This window comes from Schistocerca gregaria, chromosome 9 (genome assembly GCF_023897955.1).
Source record: "Schistocerca gregaria isolate iqSchGreg1 chromosome 9, iqSchGreg1.2, whole genome shotgun sequence".
Lineage (NCBI taxonomy): Eukaryota > Metazoa > Arthropoda > Insecta > Orthoptera > Acrididae > Schistocerca > Schistocerca gregaria.
The window spans coordinates 157,615,303-157,640,603 of NC_064928.1; positions in this window are offsets into that span (position 1 = coordinate 157,615,303).

Sequence of the window (25,301 nt, forward strand, 5' to 3'; positions counted from 1 at the left end):
CAATGAATAATTACAGTATTAAGAAATAGAACTCACGAGAACTAAAATGTCTGACAAGATAGAATCTGATAGTTCGAGAGGCTAACAGAAAGGCACTAGAACAATGGAGAGCGGAAAATTGGTTACGCACCATAATTTATAGTAGTAACAGAGATGTTAATGGCGCGGCGATCACAGTAAGCTTGGCATTAACACTCAGACAATCAGCGTTACATGGTCGCTGTGGTTAACGCAAAATATATCTTTCCTTAGACATAAATAATTAATTATTTCTACCGGGTCACGGGAGGTGTTATTTTACAGCACATCCCCACTCCTCCACCGTAGCAACCTGTTGTCCATTGCTCGACAGCAGATACGCACCCTCTCCACAGCAGCAACCTCTTATTTCAAAGTTCCTGTTCCTTCCGTCTCAAGTCACCAACAATATCAATGACCTATTAAAAATTGTGTCGTAATGTAATACATTAATGACAAAATATAAGCAACTCCATTGAGCTAAAACACATCAGTAGACTAAGAAGTCCACTACGTGTGGCCTAAACATTGCTTTCTCCAGTATAGTGTTGTAGTCATTTTTGTGGAATTTATAATTTTATATAACACTGGGGGAGAGCAGCGACCTTATTGTGATAGAATTATTTAAAAGCAGCCTTGATCGCAGCCGATGTTAACCTCTGACCAGTCTCGGCCTTTTAATTCTCGGCCGTCATCGGAGTTTGCAATGTAATAACAAAAGTAACAGTGGTATATTACATAGAGAAGCCAATGTTGTAAAAGTATACTCTAAAACGATGTATCATTACCCATCTGTATGACGGCGATGGGGCCTGACCCGCTATGGAGGTCTCAGTCACTCTAACTTGTGCTGGTGGTTAAGCAGCGAAGAGTTATGTAGTGCAGAGGGTTAAACTAATTGGAACAATTGGAAATTTGTGTTCAACATAGGAAAATCACGCTACCTCTGTTAAACGAGCAGTTACATTTTCATGAGAAAAACCTTTTTTGAATTATTCGAAGACGTCTTTTGAAATAGAGGCTACTTGCTACTTCAACTATTTATGGTTCTATTTGGTTTTTAAGCTTCTATGCTACAGCCAGTTTTACGATTTAAAGAATATGACAATAAATCTTTCAAATGTACCTCATCATTCTAATAGTTGTGACTATCACCTGGGACAGTCGCACAAATATTAATTTATAATGCCAGTGACGTCAACGATTTTACAAATTACATATATACATACTTTCCACAATTTTACTGCTCTTCTTAAGATACATTATTACTCTAGGCTCCAAATGTTTCTACATTACACTACTGTCCATTAAAATTGCTACACCACCAAGATGAGGTGGTACAGACGCGAAATTTAACCGACAGGGAGAAGATGCTGTGACATGCAAATGATTACCTTTTCAGAGCATTCACACAAGGTTGGCGCCGGTGGCGACACCTACAACGTGCTGACATGACGAAAGTTTCCAACCGATTTCTCATACACAAACAGCAGTTGACCGGCGTTGCCTGGTGAAACGTTGTTGTGATGCCTCTTGTAAGGAGGAGAAAAGCGCACCATCACGTTTCCGACTTTGATAAAGGTCGGATTGTAGCCTATCGCGATTGCGGTTTATCGTATCGCGACATTGCTGCACGCGTTGGTCGAGATTCAATGACTGTTGGCAGAATATGGAATCGGTGGCTTCAGGAGGGTAATACGGAACGCCGTGCTGGATCACTAGCCTCGTATCACTAGCAGTGGAGATGACAGGCACCTTACCTGCATGGCTGTAACAGATCGTGCAGCCACGTCTCGATTCCTGAGTCAACAGATGGGGGACGTTTGCAAGACAACAACCATCTGTACGAACAGTTCGACGACGCTTGCAACAGCATGGACTATCAGCTCGGAGACCATGGCTGCGGTTATCCTTGACGCGGTATCACAGACCGGAGTGCCTGCGATGGTGTACTCAACGACGAACCGTGGTGCACGAATGGCAAAACGTCATTTTTCCGGATGAATCCAGGTTCTGTTTACAGCATCATGATGATCACATCCGTGTTTGGCGCCATAGCGGTGAACGCACAATGGAAGCGTGTATTCGTCATCGCCATACGTGATGGTATGGGGTGCCATTGGTTACACGTCTCGGTCACCTCTTGTTCGCATTGACGGCACTTTGAACAGTGGACGTTAAATTTGAGATGTGTTACGACCCGTGGTTCTATCCTTCATTCTATCCCTGCGAAACCCTACATTTCAGCAGAATAATGCACGACTGCATGCTGCAGGTCCTGTATGGGCCTTTCTGGATACAGAAAATGTTTGACTGCTGCCCTGGCCAGCACATTCTCCAGATCTCTCACCACGTGAAAATGTGTGGTCAATGGTGCCCGAGCAATGGCCCGTCACAATACGCCAGTCACTACTCTTGATGAACTGTGGTATCGTGTTGAAGCTGCATGGGCAGCTGTACCTGTACACGCCATCCATGTTCTGTTTGACTCAATGCCTAGGCGTACCAAGGTCGTTATTACGGCCAGAGGTGGTTGTTCTGGGTACTGATTTCTCAGGATCTATGCAGCCACATTGCGTGAAAATGTAATCACATGTAAGTTCTAGTATAGTATATTTGTCCTATGAATACCAGTTTATCATCTGCATTTCTTCTTGGTGTGGGAATTTTAATGGCCGATAGAACATTTGTAACAGATCGTTTCCTCTAGCAAACAACAATGTATTCCAAATTATCAACTGTAACATAATGTGGGTTAACTGGTGCCACTTCTGTAAACAACACCTCTTTTATCTGTTGTGAGTGATTTACAGTGTTATATAAGCGTCAAGTACATCTTTGACAACCGACAGGCATATCAACCTGGATGTCTCCATGGAAACGCTGTCGTAATATGTTATCACAAGCACCAAGAGATGGCACAGATATACAACCATGCATTAGGATTTTCTAGTTTTCTTTAAGACTTTAAATAACTGACTACTAATACAAATATGTCAATATGTATAATTTTCATATTAAAACCCCATACATTTGCGTTCATTACGAATATATAGCAGTAGTTATAGAATTAACGATCTTATAGTGCGATACATATCCTCAAGATGTCGCTCTGGACCTCAGTTAACGAATTACACCAGATTGTCATGCATTTTATGAGGCTGGTTGTAACATAGATTACGAACCGTAAATGAATATAACCTCGTTTCTGTATTAGTTAAATTTAAAGGATAAATATTTACGAATGAAGACTCAAAACGATATGTAAGCTTTCCCCAGTGGCTGGCGGTGATACCTTGGGCTCTGGAGCGCCATCTATCTACTCTATCACACTCATGACTGCTTAGTCGTCAGCATCAGTCAACAGTGACTGAGGCCTCCACAGCAGGTCAGGCGCCATGGCCGTCATGCAGGTGGGTAATGATACATCGTTGTAGAATATACTTTCACAACATTGGCTTCTCTATGCAATATAACACTGTAACTTTTGCTATTATAGTGCAAACTCTGATGATGGGCAGGAATTAAAAGGCCGAAACCGCTCAGTAGTTAACATCGGTTGCAATCAAGACTGCTTTTAAATAAATTTGTTATATTTATATTTATAACAGTCCAGTTCTGTCCCAGAATAAAACTACGGTATCTACTCTACAGGTAGAGCTTGACTCCGTCGCCTAATAACAGCATCTTCCGACAATCCGTGCCTACACAGTGACACACCAAACCAAAAACAGTCACTTTAGAATATTGTAATAAAGGGTGACCCAAAAGCCGCGCACATCAGGATCACATATGCGGTGTTCAAAAAGTTTCTCCGCAGTGCCGTAAGATTGTTTGCCGCGCGTGCCGTATGCCGCAGTGAATATAGCGAAATGAAACTCAGTGAAATACAAGTTATTAATTTATTGAATATTCATTTTTACTTACAAATTTTGACATTAAATGTCGAAAGTGTTCCCCCTGTTGTTGAACACACAATTCAGTTCGTCTAATCATGTTTCCAAACACAAGCTGTCTCATTTCTTCTGTAACAGAAGCAGTGAAAGTGGATATTGCAGTTTTCAGTTCATCGATGGATTTTGGACGGTTTTAATAGACAGTTACTTTCGCTGCACCCCAGAAATAAAAGTCAGGTGGTGTTCATTCAGGCGATCGTGGAGGCCAAACTCCCTGTGAAATTATGCGATCACCAAAAGCATTAGCTAGCTGTGACACTGAAACGCGAGCTGTATGCGCGGATGCATCATCTTGTTGAAAATAACCGTTCAGTATTTCACTTAACACAAGTTCTCCTATGAATGGGTACAGAATATCACTGCAGTATCGTTGTGCGTTTATTGTTTCGTTGAAAACTATGGAACCCACAACCCAACGTCTAAAAACTGCAATCCAAACTCCTATTTTCACAGAATGAAGTGGTTCCTCATGAATACACAATGGATTTACAGTACTTCACATACGAGAATTTTGAGAGTTCATGTACCAGGATAAATGAAACCACGCCTCATCAGTGAAAAACGTTTCATTGACAATAACCCTACCAGTTTGTTCAACGAATTTTTGAACCATTGACAATAATGCAGTCTCTTGCCATGATCAGTATTTTTCAGTTCTTGCACGACTGTCACTTTGTATGTGAAAAGTTCTAATTTTTTCCTGACAGCTGAGCTGGGTAAGCCGTTCCGACACTAACATCGATTTGATGGTCGAGTTTTCTTACTGAATTGTACGGACTCATGGATATTTTATCAAAATATCGAGTAGTTTATCCTGAAACAAAACGCTAGGACCACTTCCTGGTGCATTTGTCACTGAACCTGTACTTCGAAATTTGTTAATCAAATCTCGCACAGTATCGCGATGTAGGAGTGTTGTCTCCGGAAAAACTGAATTAAATGTCTGACGAACTGAAACTGTGTATTTACCGCAAGATTTGGACACTTGTTCGACTAAAAACACACGTTCTTCAATGGTTAGCATTTTAACAGTGACAAAAACGAAACGAACGAACAAAGGAACTGAAGTTAAACGTTCACGTCAACACGTAACGACACAGACGTTTACTTTAATACGCCATCTCTCCAACCAAGGCTCAGCTGTTCTGAGTGCTATCTGGAGTGTTGTTTACATTGGACGGTCTTTATGCAACAGCTAAGCACACGAAACCTGCAGTGAGTGAAATGATGTTTACTTTTGATTTGACCTGTCAATAAAGCAACAACGTAGTTTACGTGCTCTTTGTTGCTAATACGCTACGATTAATGGAGACTCATACACAACGAAACCTAACAGAGCCCAATGCACTGTGTTTTCAGAGGTATTATTAAAAGGTAAATAATATGACACATCAATCCATTCAAAATAACAAGCTCACTCTATTATCTCCTGTACCCTTCCACCAACGGAAAAATGACGAATCCCACACTATGTTCCTCTTTAAGCTAAGAAGCTTACTTCAGAAGATTTTCTTCTATCACTGAAAGTTTGAGAATGGAAACAAAATCCAAGTAGGTTGTAATCTGTTTATTGTGTGCACAATTGCTCTATTGAAAGCGGGGGTCATTTTCAGGAACATACTTTAAGCTTCAGACTTCATTTCACATTCTAATCCCCCAATGGTATATGTGAAAATATCTGTTAAAAAAAATTCTATAAGTTCCGCCGGTTCCGCGTTAATTGACGTTGAAGTTAGCCAATCACACAGTCGCTCGCACAAATTCAAGCGGCTCGCCAGATACTGCCAGTTGCCAGTTGCTCGCATAGCTTAAATCAAAGAGCACGAGACTGGTCAGCCTTCGACTCGCGTTCGAGATGTACTACCATCCCATACCCAAATTTTGTATCGCTATGTTGTCCGGTCTCTGAAGGGCCTCTTTAATTTGCGGTTTCAACGGCCTGATGGAATACTGTAATGGTAATTTACTCTGAAACTGCGCTACATATTGGATTTTTGTCTTAATAATTATTTCTCCACTCAGTCTTCCCTACAACACCCTTACAAGCTTCTCAACCTGTTTCTGAACACCATATATATATATATATATATATATATATATATATATATATATATATATATATATACAGGGGTATAAGTGCAGATTGGTGATCGATTCAGTATACTGAACGACATCACACATTATTTACTTCGTTTGAGGACTAATAATTATTGCTACTCAGAGTATGTTTTTAGGTTGATTAGTACCTCCCAAGAGTAAGCCGTTGTTAATACTTATGACGCCCTGGGCAGCAGTTTGGGTGTTGGTGTGTGGACACAAAATGGTTACTCTATACTAGGGCTGTCGATATTTTTTAAAAAATATCAGGAATCAGATATAACGATATTTCCAGAATGAGATTTTCACTCTGTAGCGGAGTGTGCGCTGATATGAAACTTTCTGGCAGATTAAAACTGTGTGCCGGACCGAGACTCGAACTCGGGACCTTTGCCTTTCGCAGGCATGTGCTCTACCAACTTCTTTTTTTTTTTTAAATCTCATTTTGTTGGTTTTAGTTCGTTGCATCTGCTCTGGGCGGACGTCGAAAGATACCCGTTTCAGTTCGCTGTTGATCCGTCAACTCAGTTTTTTTTATTACAGAGGGCAGCTAGCCCTCGGACCGAACACGCTGAGCTACCGTGCCGGCTACCAATTCGGCTACCCAAGCACGACTCACCCCCCGTCCTCACAGCTTTACTTCCGCCAGCGCACACTCCGCTGCAGAGTGAAAATATTCTGGAAACATCCCCCAGGCTGTGGCTAAGCCATGTCTCCGCAATATCCTTTCTTTCAGGAGTGCTAGTTCTGCAGGGTTCGCAGGAGAGCTTCTGTAAAGTTTGGAAGGTAGGAGACGAGATACTGGCGGAAGTAAAGCTGTGAGGACGGGGCGTGGGTTGTGCTTGGGAAGCTCAATTGGTAGAGCTCTTGCCCTCGAAAGGCAAAGGTCCCGAGTTCGAGTTTCGGTCCGGCACACAGTTTTAATCTGCCAGGAAGCTTATAACGTGTCGTTATAAGCTCTCGACATGTCGTCAAAAAGTATCGATACGTCGAAGTAAAAGATATCGACGTATGGATGTGCAAAACAATCGTCACTTTGTAAATATACTGTCGTTTTTGGAGTAGATTTATTATTAGATTTTCTGTACATCAACAAGCTAGGGGCCTGTCTTAAAGCAAGATCTGAAAGAGAAACAATTTATTTGAAGTTTGTAAGTTATTAATGGGAATTTCTGCAGATGAAAAGTTTCTATTGCAATACTTTTCTGGTTCACTATTGTGTTGATAATTAACAGCTTTTTGTTTGCTTCATTGCCATATTTCTTTTAACTCCTCATACTTTATTTTGTTAATTTGTCCTTGGTTGCCTGTAGAAATAAACCTTTTTTGACACTGATGTAAGAAAATTTCGTGGCACTTTCTGTTCGTAGTGCCGAGCTCTGATTACGTCAGCATATGCCCCTTACACGTCTCCACCAGCCGCAAGGACCAGTCTTGTCATATACATTTTTGCTCAACATTTTCAGTGACTGCATTTGAAGAATGTCGATGACAAGAAATAGTACACAAGTTGCGCTGAAAATTGTTTTTTAAAGACAACTCTTGTGCTATTTCGTCACATCTGGAATCTTCTTAGTCCATTCACATCACCACCACCCCCAGAGCAATCGGGTTTCCTCGTTTGTGCCACCTATACTTGCTTCACACAGTCAAAAAGAAAGATTCGGCGTGATTAAAGCTCAAAAAGTAGGAAGACTCCATCACACAGTGAAAACAAAATTATGTTCTAGTCCAGTTTCAAAAGGACAATTTCATATATTTGCCGAAAATTACGAAAAAAATATATAAAATAAAAATATTAGGGAAAAAATGTCATCTATTCATACCAATAATTTTTGCTGGGAAACAAAGATATATTGATATTTTATCAACAGCCCTAGTCTGTAGGGTGAGTCACTAACTATTGCCACCAAAAATATCTCCGAAAGTATGATAGGAGCTGAAAAGTTTCTGGGACATTGGTTTTTTGCTGCTAGGCGGGGTCGCGTCAGAGATACGAACGTCAACGTTGCATTTTTTACAAGGGATGCTATGGTTTGGTACTTATTTTATGATAGCGGCTATCGAGACTAATCCAATGATGTGTAACAGTCAGGTCTTTGAAGGTCAACGAAGGTCAAAATGTGGCATGAACGTCCATTTGCAGAAGGTGTTCGGAGTGGTGACCATTGCTATGAGCGTAGTGCTGCAATCTTATCATGGATTGAGTTGTATTCCTTATGACTTCCGCACTTATCGAAGCACTGCACTGACAATTGTCTCTCGTACATCGTGCAAATAGTAAATATTCGTCGAATACGGCGCATCTACCTAACGCCCATTGACATGTAAACACCATTCGACGGTTTTGCGATACAACACTAATAGGAACGGTAAGACTAGTATCGTCGAATCAAGCGAATGTGAGTGATGTATTCTTGCGAAGAACAAGTCGATATGTTTCTCATTGACGGAGAATGCCAACGAAATTCAGTGCGAGCTAGAGACTTACACGCTAAAAGATATCCTCAACATATTCACACTACACGTCGTACATTTCAATATATGTATGATAAATTGAGAACAACTGGATCTTTAACGCATCGAAAACATATCCGGCAAAGGAATGTTGTTAACGAGAAAAACGGAAATTGGTAGTCTTGCCACTGTGGTTCGAGATCCTTGTGTTAGTTAACGTCAAATCGCAAGGGAATCTGGCGTGAGCCAGAGTAGTGTTGTTCGTGTTCTGCATCGCCATAAATATCATCCTTACCGTATCGTCTCCAGCAAGAATTAACTGGTACGGATTGTATGCGTCCCATTGAATTCTGCCGATGGGGCCAACTTTATATTCAGAGGGAAGACACAATTATTGATTTGATTTTATTTACTGACGAGAACCATGGAGATGTTATTTTGCATAACATGCATTATTGGGCAACTGAAAATTCGTGGTGGCTGCGGCAAGTTGCACACCAAAAACCGTGGTCGGTGAATATATGGGGTGGGATTCTAGAGGACAGAATTATAGGCCTCTATTTCATCGATGGAAATCTTAATGGATGGAAGTACATCACATCCCTGCGGGAAACATTAGGTCTGTTGTTGGAAGAAATGCCTTTTGGAACAAGGAACACAATGTGGTATCAACAAGACGGGTGTCCGGGACATTTTTCGCTGAGGGTTAGAAATGAGTTGGAGAGACAATTCCCAAATAGTTGGATTGGACGCGGAGGAGAGGTGTCGTGGCCGGCTCGTTCGCCAGACTTGACGCCTCTGGATTTTGGGGGCATTCGTAAAAGACATTGTTTATAAAGACGTTCTAACTAGACCTGAACATATGCGAGAGAGAGTTGTCAGAGCATGTGCTTCTATAAGTGCCGAAGTGACAAGGAATACCACTCTACACACGATAAGAAGATTGCAGAACTGTATTGATACCAATGGTTATCACTTCGAACAGCTTCTGTAAGCGGACGTAGATGCTACCTTTGTGACCTTCGTAGCCGGCCGCTGTGGCCGAGCGGTTCGAGGCGCTCCAGTCTGGAACCGCGCGACTGCTACGGTCGCAGATTCGAATCCTTCCTCGGGCATGGAAGTGTGTGATGTCCTTAGGTTAGTTAGGTTTAAGTACTTCTAAATTCTAGAGGACTGATGACCTCACATTTTAAGTCCCATAGTGCTCAGAGCGATTTGAACCATTTCTAGCGACCTTCGTTCACCTTCAAAGACCTTACTGTTACACATCATTGCATTCGTCTCGATAGCCAGAAAGTGAGTACCGAACTATAGCATCGCATTTAAAAAAAACGAAGTTGACCTTCATATCTCTGAAGCGACCCCACCTAGCAACAAAAAACCAAAATCATATTATGGCCCCCGTTGTCCCGTGCATCCTTTGTCCCACAAATTTTTCAGTTCCTATCATACTTATGGATTTATTCTTGGTGGCAATAGTTAGTGACTCACCCTGTATAAATGACAGGCAGGAACTTAGTGCTGCAGGCATGAATGTGCAGAAAACTTCAGCCAGTAAATTATATGGCGGGTTTGCAGGAAGACCTATTCATAAGAGTGCGTACGTTTATGAGTGTGAGTGTGTGTGTGTGTGTGTGTGTGTGTGTGTGTGTGTGTGTGTTAATTCATTTCATAGCCTTACATATATTTTATATTACATATGCTCAAAATCATTACCCTATTCAAAATCTCACACACAAGCGCATTATACCGTTATAGGCCACTTCGTAGAGCACGTTGACATTGATGTTGTTAATCTGCATTGTTATGTTTATTTTTAGTTCTGTTGGTGTGTGCAATATTTCCTTATTAGACGCTCCGTGCTAGGTAGACCCACAGGAAGGAGTTTGGAGAAGTTAAATCTGCAGAATGTTTGTTTAGTAATCCTTGAAATAGATTTCGTCACCAAAAAAATCGCTTAAGAAATGAACTGTTTCATCAGGTGTCACAAGTAGCGCTGCCCTGCTGCAGCCAACTATAACCATCAACTACCTCAAGTTGCGAGAGGAACTGTGTAATGTTGCCTTGGCACCCACCACTATTCACTGTAGGTTCAAAGAAACTACTGCCACTATTCGGCGACGTTCTACGATAGACCACAGTACACTTACAATTTTTTGACAGTGCAAACTGTTCACGGAAGAGAAGCGGATTTTCGATTGACGAAATTCTTGTGGTTTGATTGTTCATGTAGCCACTAAGACATAATCACGCCCTCATCATTGAAAAAACATTATCCAATTCTGCGATTCCATGTACGTCAACAAATGACTGAAACCATGTACAGCACGCTGAATCCTTTTCTTTACACGTTGCCTTCAATTCCTGCACTCTAACAATATGATTAGCACGAAGTTAACTACTTAGGTCTGGGGTGCCTTGTCACAGATCGCTCAGCTCCGCCCCCCCCTCCCCCCCCCCCCACTATTAGAGGTTCGAGTCCTCCCTCGAGCATGGGTGTGTGTTGTAAGTAGCGTAAGTTAGTTAAATTAAGTAGTGTGTAGGGTTAGGAACCGATGACCTCTGCATTTTGGTCCCATAAGACCTTACCACACACACACAAAGAAGAAAAAGCTACATGGAACAAAAATTTTCGTATGTTACGCGGCCCTCTGTATATCCTTACGCAGTTTCTAAACGGCTCTCCGCTTCTTGTTTCTAGGGGAATCTAGTACCGCGCTGATTGCATACGCATACAAACTGTTCAAAATAAGGTAACGCCCGAGAAGTCTGCAACAAACCTAACTTGTAGGTAACGCGGTTAAGATCTTAACTGACCGAAAGTAGTAGGAAATTACCGTAGTCTAGGCCTACCTATGATATAAATATATACATGAAACGTGTTCGCAGCTGCAGATAGGAAGAACCATCAGACCCATGAAGAAATGACAATAAAAATTTGTGCCGGACGGGACTCGAACCTGGATTTCTTGCTTTTTGCGAGCGGTCGCTTTAACTGCTTTGGCTATCCATGCACGACTCATGTGCAGACCTGAACCTCCATTTGTCGTCGTTCCTGTGTGACAATCTGTACTCGCACACACATTATGTAATACGGGAGAGGATATTTTTTAATTGTATGTCGCTGCCAGATATCGGTGGATAAATACGACACTGCAGTGCCTGTGTTGTTAGAAGAACGATGCACTGTTCCTTCGAACACGCACGAAATATCCTATTTTACCTATAATAGTCTGCGGTAGCCTGCAGTAGAAATGGTTCAAATGGCTCTGAGCACTATGGGACTTAACTTCTGAGGTCATCAGTCCCCTAGAACTTAGATCTACTTAAACCTAACTAACCTAAGGACATCACACACATCCATGCCCGAGGCAGGATTTGAACCTGCGACCGTAGCGGTCACGCGGTTCCAGACTGTAGCGCCTAGAATCGCTCGGCCACATCGGCCGGCAGCCTGCAGTAGTTTCACAACTCTATTACTGAGTCATTTATTTTCAAACGCGCGATTTTTCGAATGCACCGTAATTAGGATGTTCTCTCGTGACTCATTTCCACTGCGTTAGGAAATGCACTGGAGGAAACCGAAATGAAAGAAAAAAATGCGGTTGTTTGAATGCCCATTTTCTACAGGAGCTATTAAAATATGTTACTATTGGTTATCCGCCGTGACCCAACTGCAATTTAATGAAAGAGAATTACACCAGACGCGTTTCGCTGTTATTCACAAAGCAACTTCCGTGGTTATTCTGCAAACTGGATACATATGTTTATATATTTTGGTCGTTTTAGGTTAAGAACAACGTTTCGTTTATACAATTGGTGTATAGGTTACTTACGTTGTTTATTTACATATTCTGCTCCTTCCGTCCCGGCTAGCAGCTGTTGACGACGAAATACTTCGATTCACATTTTCACTTGGCAGTTTTTGCTATTCTACAGTGGCTAGCACACTGGACTCGCATTCGGGAGGACGACAGTTCAATCCCTCGTCCGGCCGTCTTGATTTAGGTTTTCCATGATTTCCATAAATCGCTCCAGGCAAATGCCGGTACGGTTCCTATGAAAGGGCACGGCCGACTTCCTTCCCCGTCCTTCCCTAATCCGATGAGAGCGATGACCTCGCTGACTGCTCTCCTCCCCCCTCCCCCCCCCCCCAAACAACCCATTCTGCAGTATTTCTTCCGCTGGATTATTTACACTTCATTTCTAAAGTGTTTCCCATTCTGCAAAGTAAAATTGTTTATGTTCGTTAACGTTGTGGGCTCACAAGAAGTGCCTGTACTGAAATATTTGCTTTGACATGATATACACACTACTGGCCATTAAAAATGCTACACCAAGAAGAAATGTAGATAATAAACGGGTTTTCATTGGACAAATACAGGGTGTTTCAAAAATGACCGGTATATTTGAAACGGTAATAAAAACTAAACGAGCAGCGATAGAAATACACCATTTGTTGCAATATGCTTTTCAGGCGGACAAACTACAGTAATTACAGTAGTTACAATTTTCAACAACAGATGGCGCTGCAAGTGATGTGAAAGATATAGAAGACAAAGCGGTCTGTGGGTGCGCCATTCTGTACGTCGTCTTTCTGCTGTAAGCGTGTGCTGTTCACAACGTGCAAGTGTGCTGTGGACAACATGGTTTATTCCTTAGAACAGAGGATTTTTCAGGTGTTGGAATTCCACCGCCTAGAACACAGTGTTGTTGCAACAAGACGAAGTTTTCAACGGAGGTTTAATGTAACCAAAGGACCGAAATGCGATACAATAAAGGATCTGTTTGAAAAATTTCAACGGACTGGGAACGTGACGGATGAACGTGCTGGAAAGGTAAGGCGACCGCATACGGCAACCACAGAGGGCAACGCGCAGATAGTGCAGCAGGTGACCCAACAGCGGCCTCGGGTTTCCGTTCGCCGTGTTGCAGCTGCGGTCCAAATGACGCCAACGTCCACGTATCGTCTCATGCGCCAGAGTTTACACCTCTATCCATACAAAATTCAAACGCGGCAACCCCTCAGCGCCGCTACCATTGCTGCACGAGACATTCGCTAACGATATCGTGGACAGGATTGATGACGGCGATATGCATGTGGGCAGAATTTGGTTTACTGACGAAGCTTATTTTTACCTGGACGGCTTCGTCAATAAACAGAACTGGCGCATATGGGGAACCGAAAAGCCCCATGTTGCAGTCCCATCGTCCCTGCATCCTCAAAAAGTACTGGTCTGGGCCGCCATTTCTTCCAAAGGAATCATTGGCCCATTTTTTAGATCCGAAACGATTACTGGATCACGCTATCTGGACATTCTTCGTGAATTTGTGGCGGTACAAACTGCCTTAGACGACACTGCGAACACCTCGTGGTTTATGCAAGATGGTGCCCAGCCACATCGCACGGCCGACGTCTTTATTTTCCTGAATGAATATTTCGTTGATCGTGTGATTGCTTTGGGCTATCCGAAACATACTGGAGGCGGCGTGGATTGGCCTCCCTATTCGCCAGACATGAACCCCTGTTATTTCTTTCTGTGGGGACACTTGAAAGACCAGGTGTACCGCCAGAATCCAGAAACAATTGAACAGCTGAAGCAGTACATCTCATCTGCATGTGAAGCCATTCCGCCAGACACGTTGTCAAAGGTTTCGGGTAATTTCATTCAGAGACTACGCCATATTATTGCTACGCATGGTGGATATGTGGAAAATATCGTACAATAGAGTTTCCCAGACCGCAGCGCCATCTGTTGTTGACAATTGTAACTACTGTAATTTCGAAAGTTTGTCTGCCTGAAAATTTACTGTTGTCCCAAGCATATTGCAACAAACGGTGTATTTCTATCGCTGCTCGTTTAGTTTGTATTGCCGTTTCAAATATACCGGTAATTTTTGAAACACCCTGTATATTATATTAGAATTGACATGTGATTACATTTTCGCGCAATTTGAGTGCATAGATCCTGAGAAATCGGTACCTTGAACAACCACCTCTGGCCGTAATAACGGCCTTGATACGCCTGGGCATTGAGTCACAGAGCTTGAATGGCGTGTTCAATTGGTGAGATATCTGGAGAATGTGCTGGCCAGGGCAGTAGTCGAACATTTTCTGTATCCAGAAAGGCCCGTACAGGAACTGCAACATGCGGTCGCGCATTATCCTGCTGAAATGTAGGGTTTCGCAGGGATCGAATGAAGGTTTAGAGCCACGGGTCGTAACACATCTGAAATGCAACGTCCACTGTTCAATGTGCCGTAAATGCGAACAAGAGGTGACCGAGACGTGTAACCAATGGCACCCCATACCATCATGCCGGGTGATACGCCAGTATGGCGATGACGAAAACACGCTTCCAATGATCGTTCACCGCGATGTCGCCAAACACGGATGCGACCATCATGATGCTGTAAACAGAACCTGGATTCATCCGAAAAAATGACGTTTTGCCATTCGTGCACCCAGGTTCGTCGTCGAGTACACCATCGCAGGCGCTCCTGTCTGTGATGCAGCGTCAAGGGTAACCGCTGCCACGGTCTCCGAGCTGATAGTCTGTGCTGCTGGAAATATCGTCGAACAGTTCTTGCAGATGGTTGTTGTCTTGCAGACGTCCGCATCTGTTGACTCAGGGATCGAGACAAGGCTGCACGATCTGTTACAGCCATGCGCATAAGATGTCTGCCATCTGGACTGCTAGTGATACGAGGCCATTGGGATCCAGCACGGCGTTCCGTATTACCCTCGTCAACCCACCGATTGGGTATTCTGCTAACAGTCATTGGATCTCGACCAACGCGAGCAGCAATGTCGCGATACGATAAACCGCAATCGCGATAGGCTACAATCCGACCTTTATCAAATTCGGAAACGTGATGGTGTGCATTTCTCCTCCTTACACGGGGCATCACAACAACGTTTCACCAGACAACGCCGGTCAACTGCTGTTTGTGTATGAGAAATCGGTTGGAAACTTTCGTCATGTCAGCACGTTGTAGGTGTCGCCACCGGCGCCAACTTTGTGTGAATTCTCTGAAAAGCTAATCATTTGCATATCACAGCATCTTCTTCCTGTCGGTTAAAATTCGCGTCGCGTCTGTAGCACGTCATCTTCGTGGTGTAGCAATTTTAATGGCCAGCAGTGTGCACACGTGTGAAACTACTTTGTGTGTGTGTGTGTGTGTGTGTGTGTGTGTGTGTGTGTGTGTGTGTGTGTGTGTCTGTGTGTGTGTTTGTCAGTGAAAATTTGTGAAACTGTCTTTTGTTAGGTAGAAACGTGAGAGGAGTAGAGGTGATTTGACGATTTTTTTTTCACAGGTTGCCAACACTCACAGTGTGAACGAAACAAGCAAACAGAGATAAACACTGTTATTGAGCGGAATGAGAAACAGTTTGCAACAGTGAAGCGTAAATAATGCACCGAAAAAAGTACTGGAGAGTGGCGAAAACTGCCAAGTGCAAATGGAGTCGACGTCTTTCGACGTCAATCGCTGCTAACAAGGAGGGAAGGAGCAGAACATGGAAAGAAACACCATAAGTAACTTCCACACCAACTTTATAAACAAAACGCTTTTTTAACCTACAGTAACCAAAACTGTACAAACATATGTATCCAATTTGCAGAATAACCACAGAAGATGCCTTATGAATTGAAGCGAAACGTGTCTGGTGTAATTCTTTTACATTAAATTGCAATCATCTCAAGACGGATGACCAACTGTAACTGAAAAAAATACATTGAGTGTCGTTATGTCAGGACTAAGTATGTCATGACATGTTATTATACGAATAAACAGTAAAAGTAGAGTAATATATGCGAGCATGAAACCCACCGTCTTTTAAAGTGCATTTAGTGGGTTGTCCGAGAACTCCTGGCCACGTGCTGTATGCGAGGAAGTTGGCATTCAGCACACGACTCGCATTCACACCGCTCCACGTACACCGCCTCCCGCTCTGGTGGTCTGCAACTGAAAGCCGGGCGGGATTCCACAGGCACGGTGACCCACATCTCCAGCCAGACTCATAAATCGGATTGTCGCCAGCAGAGGCGCTGCAATTAGCTGCGGTCTGTCCCGCTGAAGCGGCCGTTAAATTGCAGGAACAGCCGAGTCCTCTGCCTGCTCGCAAATCAGTGGCCAGTGGGGCCGTCCCACTGTGTCAGAGGAGGGAGCGAGTCTAGGCTGGGCGTACGGCTACGGGCGACGCCGAGCCTGTGAGTGCGTTTACATGCGACACATCTTCCGCAAGACGAAATTTCGGAAACCGTTTTTCGTTGTCGAGTTTACATGTTTAGGTCTGAAGCGGATTTGCCACTCCTGTTAATCTTTAAATATAAATGTTACAAATGGCTCTGAGCACTATGGGACTTAACATCTGTGGTCATCAGTCCCCTAGAACTTAGAACTACTTAAACCTAACTAACCTAAGGACATTACACACATCCATGCCCGAGACAGGATTCGAACCTGCGAGCGTAGCAGACGCGCCGTTCCGGACTGCGTGCCTAGTACCGCGACACACCGCGGCCGTCTTTAAATATAAATAACACTTATTAGAATATACAAAAATATAGCCTTGGGGTCTCGTGGACCCCAATATATTTCATATTTTTATCACATTTTTTGAAATTTTTGAAAATATTTTGTTTACGTATTTCTCATGTATATTTAATCGTGCTGAATCAATTTTTGGTTGGAAAACATGTCTTATCGAATTTTAGTAGCAATTTTCAAAAGATGTTACATTCTTATTTACTAAAACGTATTGATTTCCAAAAAAAAAAGGTTGAAATTTTAAAAACTGGATTGACTCTACTTACATTTTCAGAAAGTACACAAAAAGTAGAATAATTTAGTTTTTTTGAAAAAGTGAAACCATTTACAGATTTTCTTACAATAACACAAAAAAGTTACTTTTTACTACGAAAATTACCCAAATCCTCTTATATCAGTTATAGGCTCTTAGAAAATGGGTATAAATTGAAAACTAATTAAATCGGTTGCCAGGACTTTTATTTAACACTATAAAATACATTTATTTCACATAATGTTAAATAACTAATGAGGAGGTATTGAATAGAACTGGGGAGAAAAGGAGCTTGTGGCACAACTTGACCAGAAGAAGGGATCGGTTGGTAGGACATGTTCTGAGGCATCAAGGGATCAGCGATTTAGTATTGGAGGGTAAAAATCGTAGAGGGAGACATAGAAATGAATACACTATGCAGATTCAGAAGGATGTAGGTTGCAGTAGGTATTGGGAGATGAAGAAGCTTGCACGGGATAGAGTCACATGGACAGCTGCATCAAACCTGTCTCAGGACTGAAGACCACAACAAAAACAGCAACAACGTTAAATAAATTTTAGATCATTGAATTCTAAGAAAATTAACGAACAATTAAGTGAAAAATGTAAGGTAAATTGATTATTTGCATTGAAGTGGTATATGTCATTTTTCTACTCCGTACAATCTCAGCGAACCATTGCACGATGTTCCTCACACATAGCATCATGAACAGAGGAGTTTTATTTTCCGATCTCCTGTTCGAGGGCAGAAGAAGTAGCGTTGTGTTCCAGGTGGTTCGACGCCATTTGCAACTTGACGTTCTGCTGGAATGTGCAGTATTTCTCGAATAGCAAGTTTGATTCCTCTCTGAATCGTTGGAATTTCCAGTCGTTCATAGAGCCATGGTTTTATCAAGTTCTTTGCCAATATCTGCAAATACTTCATTCGCCTGAGTTTAGGATTTTTTTGCATTCAAAAGGTACAAAACCGTAGAGTTGACGCCACATTGATTCAACATGCCGAAAAAGAATCTTACCGGCGAACGTTTCGTTCTCCGGCTGACACTGTAACCATGGCGCAATTTGTCAAAAGTATCAGTCCCTCCGTTTGTTAAGTTATAGATAAGAACTATTTCGGGTCTTCTTGGTCTCCACTTCTACATTTGGACTGTGATGCATTGTCGAGAGCAAAATAACATTTTTCTTCTCTTTTGTGATTTAGGAAAATAAGGTCTTGTTATGGTCGAAAGCGAATATCTATTCGCCTGCAGGTTTATATTGCAAACATTTTGCAGGTATCTCAGTTTTGTTATCCCTCATTGTTCCAACCATTGTCAGTTTGTGGTCGGCAAGCATTTTGCTGGACAACGGGACTTACGTGAACCAGTTGTTTGTCGTTTTGACGCATATATTGGCTCAGATAGCTCCCTCACATAATACAGGTTCACTCTTCAGGGTTTTTACTTTTCCAATGTAAGGAATTGCGTTTATCAAGTACCTGGTTCAAAATGGTTCAAATATCTCTGAGCACTACGGGACTTAACATCTGAGGTCATCAGTCCCCTACAACTTAGAACTACTTAAACCTAACTAACCTAAGGACATCACACACATCCGTGCCCGAGGCAGGATTCGAACCTGCGACCGTAGCGGTCGCGCGGTTCCAGGCTGAAGCTCCAAGAACCGATCGGCCACCCCGGCCGGCCATGTAACTGGTCTTACAAGCGTTCAGCATAACTATTTTCAAATCATACCTTTTTGGTTTTGATTTCATGTATACTCTGAATCCACATCGGCCGCGAAAAACTAAAAGTTGTTCATCAGTTGTCCAGTGCTGAAATGGTGTGTAATAAGCACGACAGTGTTCTACGAAAGTGTCCCACAACTATCGTATGGCAGCCAAACGATTATCTCTTATTCTCTCTTGCCTAGTGGCTTTGTCATCAAGCAAGTACTTACAAAGATAAATCGAGGTAAGGACATATAGCTCTGTGAATAGAAAACCCTAACTCAGTTGACCAAAGTTCTTCTAAATTCCTTTTTGAATCTTTGTGCACACCAACCAAGTACAAAAGCCCTATGTACGCAAACATTTCGTTTATAGATGGATTCCACTGATACGACTGCCTTACAATGTCACATATTTGCCTGTCTATTCGTTGTTAGCTTCGCATTAGTTCCCGTGGTGTAGGGGTAGCGTCTTTGATTCATAATCAAAACGTCTTCGTTCCCGGGTTCGATCCCCGCCACTGCCTAAATTTTGATAAATAATCAGCATTGGCGGCCGAAGACTTCCGGCATAAGAAGTCAACCTCATTCTGCCAACGGCCTTGTCAAAGAGGGCGGAGGAGCGGATAGAGGTTCAGGGCACTCTCTTGTCCTAGGGGTGGGAAAGTGCCCCTAAAGGCGGAAGAATCAGCAATGATCAACGACATGAGGATGCAGAAGGCAATGGAAACCACTGCATTAAAGACGCGTAACGTGTATCCACAGGACATGTGGCCTGTAGTTGAAGAAGTGTCATTGGCAAAAGATTCCAGAATAGTCCCCCATTCGGATCTCCGGGAGGGGACTGCCAAGGGGTAGGTTACCATGAGAAAAAGATTGAATAATCAACGAAAGGATAATGTTCTACGAGTCGGGGTGTGGAATGTCAGAAGCTTGAACGTGGTAGGGAAACTAGACAATCTGAAAAGGGAAATGCAAAGGCTCAATCTAGATATAGTAGGGGTCAGTGAAGTGGAAGGAAGACAAGGATTTCTGGTCAGATGAGTATCGGGTAATATCAATAGCAGCAGAAAATAGTATAACAGGTGTAGGATTCGTTATGAATAGGAAGATGGGGCAGAGGGTGTGTTACTGTGAACAGTTCAGTGACCGGGTTGTTCTCATCAGAATCGACAGCAGACCAACACCGACAACGATAGTTCAGGTATACATGCCGACGTCGCAAGCTGAAGATGAACAGATAGAGAAAGTGTATAAGGATATTGAAAGGGTAATGCAGTATGTAAAGAGGGGCGAAAATCTAATAGTCATGGGCGACTGGAATGCAGTTGTAGGGGAAGGAGTAGAAGAAAAGGTTACAGGAGAATATGGGCTTGGGACAAGGAATGAAAGAGGAGAAAGACTAATTGAGTTCTGTAACAAGTTTCAGCTAGTAATAGCGAATAGCCTGTTCAAGAATCACAAGAGGAGGAGGTATACTTGGAAAAGGCCGGGAGATACGGCAAGATTTCAATTAGATTACATCATGGTCAGACAGAGATTCCGAAATCAGGTACTGGATTGTAAAGCGTACCCAGGAGCAGATATAGACTCAGATCACAATATAGTAGTGATGAAGAGTAGGCTGAAGTTCAAGACATTAGTCAGGAAGAATCGATGCGCAAAGAAGTGGGATACGCAAGTACTAAGGAATGACGAGATACGTTTGAAGTTCTCTAACGCTATAGATACAGCAATATGGAATAGCGCAGTAGGCAACACAGTTGAAGAGGAATAGACGTCTCCAAAAAGGGCCATCACAGAAGTTGGGAAGCAAAACATAGGTACAAAGAAGGTAGCTGCGAAGAAACCATGGGTAACAGAAGAAATACTTCAGTTGATTGATGAAAGGAGGAAGTACAAACATGTTCCGGGAAAATCAGGAATACAGAAATTCAAGTCGCTGAGGAATGAAATAAATAGGAAGTGCAGGGAAGCTAAGACGAAATGGCTGCAGGACAAATGTGAAGATATGATTGTCGGAAGGACAGACTCAGCATACAGGAAAGACAAAACAACCTTTGGTGACATTAAAAGCAACGGTGGTAACATTAAGAGTGCAACGGGAATTCCACTGTTAAATGCAGAGGAGAGAGAAGATAGGTGGAAAGAATACATTGAAAGCCTCTATGAGGGTGAAGATTTGTCTGATGTGATAGAAGAAGAAACAGAAGTCGATTTAGTAGTGATAGGGGATCCAGTATTAGAATCGGAATTTAAAAGAGCTTTGGAGGATTTACGGTCAAATAACGCAGAAGGGATAGATAACATTCCATCAGAATTTCTAAAATCATTGGGGGAAGTGGCAACAAAACGACTATTCACGTTGGTGTGTAGAATGTATGACTCTGGCGACATACCATCTGACTTTCGGAAAAGCATCATCCACACAATTCCGAAGGCGGCAGGAGCTGACAAGTGCGAGAATTATCGCACAATCAGCTTAACAGCTCATGCATCGATGCTGCTTACAAGAATAATATACAGAAGAATGGAAAAGAAAATTGAGAATGCGCTAGGTGACAATCAGTTTGGTTTCAGGAAAAGTAAAGGCATGAGAGAGGCAATTCTGACGTGACGGCTAATAATGGAAGCAAGGCTAAAGAAAAATCAAGACACTTTCATAGTATTTGTCGACCTGGAAAAAGCGTTCAACAATATAAAATGGTGCAAGCTCTTCAAGATTCTGAAAAAAAGTAGGGGTAAGCTATAGGGAGAGACGGGTCATATACAATATGTACAACAACCAAGAGGGAATAATAAGAGTGGACGATCAAGAACGAAGTGCTCGTATTAAGAAGGGAGTAAGACAAGGATGTAGCCTTTCGCCCCTACTCTTCAATCTGTACATCGAGGAAGCAATGATTGAAATAAAAGAAAACTTCAGGAGTGGAATTAAAATACAAGGTGAAAGGATATCAATGATACGATTCGCTGATGACATTGCTACCCTGAGTGAAAGTGAAGAAGAATTAAATGATCTGCTGAACGGAATGAACAGTCTAATGAGTACACAGTATGGTTTGAGAGTAAATCGGAGAAAGACGAAGGTAATGAGAAGTAGTAGAAATGAGAACAGCGAGAAACTTAACATGAGGATTGATGGTCACGAAGTCAGTGAAGTTAAGGAAATCTGCTACCTAGGCAGTAAAATAACCAATAACGGACGGAGCAAGGAGGACGTCAAAAGCACGCTCGCTATGGTAAAAAAGGTATTTCTGGCCAATAGAAGTCTACTAATATCAAATACCGGCCTTAATTTGAGGAAGAAATTTCTGAGGATGTACGTCTGGAGTACAGCATTGTATGGCAGTGAAACATAGACTGCGGGAAAACCGGAACAGAAAGGAATCGAAGCGTTCGAGATGTGGTGCTATAGAATGTTAAAAATTAAGTGGACTGATAAGGTAAGGAATGAGGAGGTTCTACGCAGAATCGGAGAGGAAAGGAATATGTGGAAAATCACTGATAAGGAGAAGGGACAGGATGATAGGACATCTGCTAAGACATGAGGGAATGACTTCCATGGTACTAGAGGGAGCTGTAGAGGGCAAAAACTGTAGAGGAAGACAGAGATTGGAATACGTCAAGCAACTAATTTGGGACGTTGGTTGCAAGTGCTACTCTGAGATGAAGAGGTTAGCACAGGGGAGGAATTCGTGGCGGGCCGCATCAAACTAGTCAGTAGACTGATGACAAAAAAAAAAAAACAACTCTTCTAGCATCGCATCATCCATTAGAAGCTTCCAAGCATTTTCAGCTGTTCCTACCGCTTTAGCATATCAGGATCAGGTAAATGCGTTACCAAGTTTCTTTCTGCAACTCTTCCACGGTGTACTGGCTCTTTGGCGGACCAAATATATGGCGTCTTTTTGTTCCTCCCCCGAATCAGATGTCTATTTCGTTGGTGTTCCTCATCTTCACTGCTATCATCTTCTTCACCATCTTCTTGACTATCTTCATTTTCAATTTCACGAGGCTCACCACTATTCAGCGCATCTTAAGGTTCACTAGCAACCAGTTCATCATCTAAATCTTCATCTTGAAGAACGACATCAGGATCAGAATCAGTATCATTACCAAATAGGCTTTCTGAATTTTCTTCCTTAGGTCTGCCCTGGATGACAACCATAGAGGCCATGCTAAGAAAAGAAATGGCACCCCAGACTACTATTCCTGATTTGCAGGCTGTGTACGGTGCGACAGAAATGTTGGCGTCCCACCGCTATCCGGGAGTCTCCAGACACGTTTTCGCCCTCTTATCTCATTAGCTGAAGTGGAATTGTCTTCAGTGATGAGTCCCACTTCGAACTGAGCCCCGACGATTAGCGAAGACGGTCTGCAGACGCCCTGGACAGTGGTGGGATACCAACCTGATTTTTCGCCTGTTATAAGACCCAACAACCAGGAATGATACTCTGGGGTGCCATTTCTTTTCATAGCAGATTGGACGTCAACATGTTACACGCCCCGTTTTGTTGCCCTTCATAGCAAGTCATCCTGGGCTTACATTTCAGCAAGATAATGCCCGTGTGAGAGTTCCTACTGATATCCTCGTGCTTGGCAACCTTACATTGGCCAGCGAAGTCACCGTGTCTCTCCCCAATTGAGATCATTTGGAGCATTATGGGTAGGGCCCTCCGACCAGTTTAGATTCTGACGATTTACTGCGCCCAATCCGACAGAATTTTGCACGATATTACTCAGTAGGGCACCGACTAACGCTTGTCAGCTGCCCAGCTGAATAACTGTTTGCATAGGGTCTAGAGATGGACCAATGCGTTACTGACTTGCTAAATTTGTGAAACGTTTTCTTGAATAATCCCAATTTTTCTGAAATTGTAATCATTTGTCTGTCTCTACATGTACATCACTTTTACCGATTTCCGTCCCATTTGCATAGTTCTTTTGTGGTGCGTCGGTTTGTTTTATAAGGTGTCAGGCAAATCCAACACTGTCCATGAAAACCCTGACATAATAAGCAAATCTAGTAGTATGTCACATAGCTCGGTATAAATCGTGACATTAAGTTAACCAAAGTAATACGAGTAACGAGTGAGCAAATGGAATACCACAGACTAACACAAGAATGCCTAAATGCATCTCGTACCTTCCCACCGTGAGACCGACGCAGTTTCGAGGGGAGAAACGAGAACAGAAGCTGAGAGCAGAACCGTGTTAAGCTGGAAGGCCCTACGTTAAGGGATGGACTGGACACCCTCGTCGGCAGCCTACCGCTAAGACTACCACCCACACGTTTTAGCGAGAGACTTTTTCGCGTCTGTGTTACGTCAAGGACCACCCCCCAGCCCATGTTAAAAGCTAGAGCCCTCCAGAGAAACAGTATAGATCTTACGATAACACAAAAAGGGCCACTACCACCCGCAAGTTTTAGCGTTAGGCTTTTTCGCGTGTCTGTTACATTAGGACCACCCCCCCCCCCCCCCCCAGCCCATGTTATAAGATAGAGCCCTCCAGAAGAACAGTATAGATCTTACGATAACGCTAAAAGGACCACACCAGCTGCAGGTTTTAGCGTGAGACTTTTTCGCGTCTCTGTTACGTTGCAAACTTTAAAAACATTGCCCCACCACGAAACGTATAACGTTTCTCATTGGATAGACAGAATTTCTGTAGGCGGAGCTTAAGGTTAACATTGAGACCCTGATTGGTCAGATGAAAACACAGCCAGATAGTTTTTTAAACCAACTTCGGTAAATTGTAGTAAGGAGAAATTAAGAGCAGAGTTGCTTCCGAGATGGCGAGGTGAGCGGAGCTGTGCTGCCCGCCGCTGCCCTGACGCTGCCTAAACACCGACAAGGTAATGAACGCACGCGATGCCGCATTTTTCAGCGCATAAGGCTTCATTCAGAACTGTAGAAGTCTCATCTGTTACATCCCCTTTTTTTTTGCGTAAGACTAGTGTCGATCGTTAATTAAAACTCACATTTGCCACTTGAAGAACAGATCCGAAACGCGATGATTTTTCTTTTATATAGTTATTGAGAAGCCACATCAGCGACTGTAATTTACGACAAGTTAGATACGTAATTAAAGATAATTGAGGGTCACTGTAGACCATTTTGATAGTTTTCTCTTTTGTGAAACTTAAATTAAACCTAGATTATAGATGTGATATGGCGTAGATCATCCTTCGATCCATTGTAGAACTTGGAAACACATTCAGGGAATATTCGTTCACATTTTTGTTGAACGCAGAT